Genomic DNA, 7757 nt, shown 5'->3' on the forward strand with positions numbered 1-7757 from the left:
TTTTTTTTAACACTCAGTAAGCTTTCATACGACCTAAGAGTCAAGATTTCCATAAAACTAACCCCCAGATTTAGCAAGTGAATGGGCTATTAATCTATTGCCTAAAAGGAAGGTGGGCTTTTGAGTCTACTTGCTGAAAGAACTCTCAATTAAAATTTTTGTTTGCTTAGGGAGTGGTTTGATCTGTCTCTTCAAGTTATATGACTATAAATGAATATAAATCACAGGAAAGTAGGTACTTCCTTCACCAATAACTTCTGGCTCTCAATCTTATCAGGAGCCAACAGGGCCTTGAAAAACTGCCTTCATTTCATATCCTCTTCATACTTTGCCTCAAAGTCCTGCCTGCTTCTTAATTTATACATCATTGTATACATATAACAATATACTTTCAGTTTCTTAAAGTTCTCTGTTTTATGTTTCCCCAAATCCAACATAATATAAAAAGGCTTTCTCTTCTAATATTTTTCCCGTTGTCATATTCCCATGGCCGTAGATTCTAATCTGTGGAGAGTATAATGGTGAGGAGCAAATATTTTAGAATAAAGGAACCCATGTCCTTGTTAGTAGTTGTAAGTCAGACTCTTACCTCATTCCTCTATTTTAAAAAAAGTTTCTGGGCTGCTGTTAACTTCCTTCCACTATTGTCTAGTTATTTCACCCACTAAAGAATCACCTTAGACCAATTGTTCACTTGCTCTGCTCCTACAGTCTATGTATTATGGGTAAATCTGACCCTGGCCCTGCTCAGATCAGGTGACATGAAACATTAGACTAACTCATCCTATTATGCTAACCAGTTAGATCACACATCACACTGGTCTTATTCTGATTCTATCTTCAACCAATAGCCTTCAGGTTATCAGTTGTCTTTCTAGAAATGTCACAGGGAAAGATGATATATAATACTCAATTATGGTATCTCCTCAATATTGCCTGGCAGTTAAAGTTCTGGATAAAATTTAAAACACAGGTTGCATGTGTGTGAATGTATTTAGTTAGTTTTTAAAAATTCCATTTGGGTCCAGTGAAAAAGTTGAAGACTCCGTCTTGAAATAGGAAGACATCAATTTACTAACACCTGTTTGCTCCCACCAATAGGTGACTGGCCTCCACAGATGACACTTTTATCATGTTAGGATATAAATACCAGAGATCACTGATTATGCTGAGTTTAGAGGTGAGCAAAGTAATGGAACATGCTTATTTTACCCAAAGTTTTTTTTTTTTTTTTTTTTTTACCATAACTGGCAGGAAGTTTTCTTTCTTTTCTTATGTTTTAAAATATTTATTTATTTATTTATTTGAGAGAGAGCACTTATGCACACAAGCCAGAAGGGGGAAGGAAGAGGGAGAGAGAATCTCTTTGCTGTGTGCAGACCCGGTGAGGGGCTCCATCTCAGAACACTGAGATAGTGACCTGAGGTTATGACCTGAGCCAAAACCAAGAGTCAGTGCTCAACATGCTGCACACGAGGCGCCCCCGGCATGAAGTTTTCTAACACAGACCTATTTGCCAAAGCTCTTTATGCTTCTCCATGTAAATGCTGATGGTGCACACAGGAACATTTGACTAGCTTTTCCTGCGGGAGGCAGGAAAAATTACACAGAAACATATTATGCTTCATCTGCCCTTTGAAAGACCAGAGGGAGTTAGCCAGAAAGGAGAACTTAGGGAAAATGAAAATTTTAAAGGACATGGATTGTTGGGAATTAGTGGAAAGTTAAATGTGAGTAAGGCTTTCAAAAGAAGGGGAACAATATGATTCTGAATTGTATGTTGTAGTCACCTTAATGGATTTATATACCAAGTTAAGGAGTCTAAACTTAATCCAATAATCAATAGGAAGAAACAGAAGACAGAAAAATATCATCAAATTCACTATTATTGCACAATATCTCAGAACCATGTGAAGGAAAAAGCTGGGGGCAGCACAATCAAATATGAAGATGCTCAGAGATTGGGGTCAAAGATGCTGAGGGGCTAGATCTCAGTTTGGCAGTAGGGCTGAAAAGCATGGTCAGAGTGCAAAACCATCTCTTTGTTAGAAACAACTGTTAACAATTTATAATAACAGAATGATCAAATTTTTGAGATGAAAAGCCAGTTAGAGATCATCAGGCCCAAGGTCCTCTATTTGGAATTGAGAATACCATAGTCTTAGAGGATACATGATTTGATTAGGAGATTATGGAGGTAGGACCCAACGCCTACCAATTTCACTTATAAACTGTAAGATCTTGGATTAGATAATTAATTTTTCCATGTGCCCACTTCATCACCCACATTAACATGTAGATAACAATATCTACCTTTTATCAACATATGGGAAATGCCTGATATTGGGCCTGAATAAGAGGGGACTAAGTAAATATTAACTTTCATTGTTGAATAATTACATTATTAGTCAATAGTTACATAGATGATACTCCCTGCCCCCTCCCCCCCCATTTATAGCCCTAAATTTGCTTAAACAACTACTACTCTTTCACTCTCTGGGCATGTATTTGGGTAGGGCACTATCTGCTTGAGTGGAATTTATGTGAATTATACCCAGGAGAAATCAGCAATCCCCTGGCATAGTGATTGATTCAGAGTTGAATACAAGATCCATTTTAGACCAAGTGAAGTCTGCAAGACTTAATTCTGGGACACTGGGTGGTGCTATCAGGGAAATACATGTATGAATGGGGCATAGCTGCCATTTTACCAGGATGAAATGAGAGCTTCTTTGAGAAAATAGAAGGAAATTGGGCCCTTGTATCAATGTTGAATTCAATGTAGACCCCAACCTGAAGCTAGATGTAAGAATGATTTCCCAGGTATCTGGGAACTAATAAATTCACTTATGGATGATACTAATTTAGCTTTTGTTCTCTGTTGCTTGACACTGAAAGAAGCCTAAGTAAAACAGTATCAAAAGTTAAAAAAAATTGGTAACATTTAACTTCCCCTAAGAAATAGTGAAAATAACTTTGATTCTCTAAAGGAAAAAAAAAATGACAATGGAGATAAATTATCAGGATCTCTGTGAGTCTTTCTAGGAGGGCTGAATAAATAAATTAGTTTTTTTTTTAAGATTTATTTATTTATTTATTTGACAGAGAGGGACACAGTGAGAGAGGGAACACAAGCAGGGGGAGTGGGAGAGGGAGAAGCAGGCTTCCCGCCGAGCAGGGAGCCCCATGTGGGGCTCGATCCCAGGACCCTAGGATCATGACCTGAGCCGAAGGCGGACACTTAATGACTGAGCCACCCAGGCGCCCCAAATAAATTAGTTTTGAGAAAATAATTTGATTTTAACTGTTATAAAACTATTTTAGAGATAATTCCATTAGCTGCATATTAAAGAATACTCGATTCATAAAATATGTTACAATCTGAAGTCATAAGAAATCAAGCAGTTATATTTCTCAAGATGACAAGAGCTCAATTTACAAAAACATATAAAGGTTTCAAGTACATTAATGTGAACTGCATTTGCATGGTGATATTCAGTAAGATTGAACTGGAGTCACTTTAAACTTTACACTATTGCATTACATTTAAATCTCATTTAAAGCAAATGAACTACAAGAAAAAAATTCAAATTTGCTGTAAGTATAGAATCCTGAGCCAGAGGATGGGAGGTGGGGAAAACATTGAGTAAATAGCTAATTTAATTAGAAGAAATAAGCTGTTTTTCTTACACAGTTGAAAAGGAAAAAAAAATCTCATTTTTGGGAAAATCATTAGTAAGAGCTTTTTACTCATAAAACAGTGCTGCTTATTATTTGTCAGCCTCTTTTGAAGGAGGCCAGTCATGGGCAGACAATCTATAAATTCTTCTAAGAATTTGGACTGATTGGACTGGAGTAAGGTGCACTGCCTCATTTGGATGATTCAGGTTCTGTCCTCAAAAAATCTGGAGTTTTGATAAGGAGAAGCCAAGTCAGTCAGATGACATGGAATGCTTAGTTTTCAGGTTGAATTGAGTCCAGTCTGGTGTTAGACACATGAAAAGCCAATGCCACTTCTCTATTTTTTGATAAATCATATTTACTTGAGCTAGCTGAATTGTTCTGTGTTCCTTGCAATTAGAAAATCCATGACTTAGCCTTTCTAAAGAATCCACATAACTTCTTTTATATGAAGATTCATATAGATTGAATTCTTGATCTTTAAAACTGAAAAAAAATATTGACTTATTTACATACTTAATTTTTAGTGTATAAATCATTAGAAATCAGATATAATTAGATGTACATATGGCATTCAGAGGCTTAAATATACCTTGAGACATCATCAACTAATTAGATAAGTCACCCACTATTCCCTTAATGATTCAAGAGAAAAAAAATCTGACATATATATGTGTATACACACACACACACACACATATTATGGACAAACAGTAAAAGAAATTCTCCAACAGAACGCTTATCTGTACAAAATTAAACTGTCTTAATGTCAGACAGTAGATAACTCATCTAAGATCTCCAGGCTCAAATCAAGCAATCTTTTAAAAATCGGAATGTAGTGATGCACAATACTTAGAAGAGTTTTTCAAGCTTCTGATAACTGCCTGTGCTATCCCTCAGCCTTCTTCTTTCTACTGTATATAACTTCAAATTGTGGGCATAGTTTAAGACTAAGTCACCTGTCCTCCCCACTCTTTTAAGTTTTATTTTGATTTCTTGCCTTGCTTGGCACCGACAGGCAGATTCCATCTTGCCCTCCTCCAGTGCTTCCCTCCATCCCTTTCATTCTTGCAAAAATTGCTGATTAAATGCTTACTGTGCCACAATGTATATATGGACACAATGGTGAACAAGCTGTGGGAACTGCTATCAGTAGCCTGTTTTGCAGTCAGATAAACAAAAAGGTATATTCCATACGGTTGGATAAGTTTAAACATAAAAACATTAGTGGCTCACTGGAAGAACACTTAAGTCCGGAGGGAGTAGGAGAAGATTTTCTGCAGAAGGAGGTGAATGCTCAGTTGGACCCAAAAGAGGAAGAGAGTGGGATAGCGGAGAGATGCCTATATACAAGGGCCCAGAAACAGAAGGAAACATATAAAGAAAGCAAGGCTTTGCAAGAAAGTTAATAAGGTGGTGGGGGTGGGGGAGCAGTTGTAGAGACTCTGTTGTTAGGGGTGAGGTCAGAGATGTGAGATGACATGTGAGAGTCAAGCCAGAGCCAGCTCTCGAAGGATTTGGTGAACCTTGCGAAGAAGGTTCTGCTACGCTTAGAAGGCAAGGAGACATCACCAAAGGGTTTCAAGCAAAGAAGTCATAACAAAGTCCACTCACTCTCTGATTATGTAGGGAGGGATGGTTTCAACTTGCCACAGTCTCTTATAAACTGCTCTTTTAAGGTACCCTATATCTATAGGTCTTTAAGCCTTCCTGCGTAATGTAGTTGAAGAAGTACAATTTTCACAGACATAATTTCATTGAAGCAGTCATCTTTACATGAGAAAAGGAAGACTCAGGGGTTATATAAAATATACAGCATAGAAACCACCAAGTCATGAAGGATAGGAGTGAAAGAACAACCTTCTAACCCTAGATGAGGATTAATTAAATTAAGATGTTTTTTTCAAGGCTTGGTATCTGAAAAACAAAAATGAACTATCAATGATTTTTATTAGCTCAAAATACTGTATTAGATGATTTATGCACTATAACTGGAAAGGAATTATAGTTATATATGTAACTATTGGTTTGTAAAGATATAAGAAGATATAGGAGGCAGTGGGTCTGGATCAGGCATCTTAATTTTATTTTTATTTTTGGTTACTGTGATTTCACATAAAAGATTTTAAATACACTATCTCTGGAATTAAATTGCGCTTTCCTAATTATAGAGTAAGCATATAACCAGGTGTTGTATGTAGCAATGAATCACTAAATTCTGTAACTGAAACTAATATTACACTGTTAACTGGAATTTAAATAAAAAGTTGGAGAAAAAAAAGTAAGCATATAATATCAACAGAAAACAATGTATCAAGCTCTGTTTTACTGCAGAATTTTTATAAGAAAGACACATTGAGTATCATGATTAATTATAGAAAATATAGGAAAAAGACATTTTGTTAAAGGAGGTAGCACTTCATTTTAACATTAATAATTAAAGCCCTTTTTGTTTTTGTTATGCTTTGCGTAAAAGGAATGTGTTTTTGTTGCTATTTCTGAAAAATAAGAGAACATCAATCAAGGTGTAACAGTCAAGTGGTACTGGAGGACCGTATCGGTATTTTGTGTGGCTGTTAGTTTTCAATGTTCTAGACTTGATTTTCAGACTTAAATAATACATTTGTAGCAAATGTGGTTTACTAGGTAGAATATAATTATATTTTTTATAATATAATGAAAATCATTTTATATTTAAAAGAAATCAGATTTAACCCGTATGTTCTATGAAGGGAACAACCAATCAAAACTTCCTTTTTTTCTGCTCAGAGTTGTGAGATGACCCAGCCCTCCTTCAGTGTATAGAACGGTAACTGTGAGCTTGACCAGCAGAGTGGGTAACTTGAGACATTTTCTCTGGGATTCTATTAAGAAGGAAAACATTGTTTCCTTTGTAGACACAATCCGGCTATTAGCAGCTCTCTGAAGGAGGAATGCCTGTGGGGCAGAGGGGCCAACTGAGGAAATGAGATGGAAAGACACTTTTGGAAAATAACTTTCCCAAAGGCCTTTTGAATTGCTTCGGAAAGCTCCAGAGCTATTCAGCTTGGTTCTGGATCAATATCAGCTGCTTCCTTTTCTTGCTTGATTCATCAAAAGCACAAAATGTTTCCCATCTCCTTCCTCTATGTCTCATTCATGTTTTCACTCATGCAAAAGTACCATTCTATGCATGTTTTAAGCAGATATCTGACAATACAGGCTAGAGTTAAGGAGCCATTTGGAAAATGCTTTTCTGCAAACCTGCAATAAACTGATTCATTCTTTTTGAGAATTATTATGAATATTTAAACTGTCAAATATGAAAAATATCTTTTTTTAAGATTTTATTTGGGAGAGAGAGCAAGAGAGCAAGAGCGAAGCAAGAGAGAGAGAGAGAGCATGAGCAGGGGTAGGGCAGAGGGAGAAGCAGACTCCCCGATAAGTGGAGACCCCAATGCGGGACTTGATCCCAGGACTCTGGGATCATGACCTGAGCCAAAGACTGATGCTTAACCCACTGAGCCACCCAGGTGCCCCAAATATGAAAAATATCTTAAAATGTGGTGCAGAGAATGATGGCGGTTGCAGGTACAGGAGGTTTTCGGAAATATTGTGTGTATATCATAATATGCAGGAAAATAAAAACCTAGTAATATTATCTATAAGAGAGTACTAGCAAATTGATAAAAGGTGAACGCTACGAGTGTTAGTAAATATTACCCAGGGGATTCAAATGGTTTCTAATTAAATTTGAATTATATGTAAAAATTAATACTTAAAACATCCCACATCTCTAAAAAGTCATGCTTGAAAAAGACATTGTCCATAGGTGTTCAAAGTCATTTGCAGAGGAATCATGGTGATGGGTTTATTCCTCATGAGGTTTAGGGAGACATCTGTCTTTACCTGGTTAAGGATGATCCTGAAACTCACCATGTTTACGTTGATAATTGGACTTCTCTGTGCTTCACTTCATGCTCAGTAGCCACAAGTAGCTTAGCCTTCATTTTGGGTTTCTCCACATCCCACATCCTCCTTTCTTTAAGTAACCTAAACCTACCTCAGAGCTCCTATGTGTGTGTGTGTGTGTGTGT

This window comes from Mirounga leonina, unplaced genomic scaffold (genome assembly GCF_011800145.1).
Source record: "Mirounga leonina isolate KUSES-001 unplaced genomic scaffold, KU_Mleo_1.0 Mir_169, whole genome shotgun sequence".
Lineage (NCBI taxonomy): Eukaryota > Metazoa > Chordata > Mammalia > Carnivora > Phocidae > Mirounga > Mirounga leonina.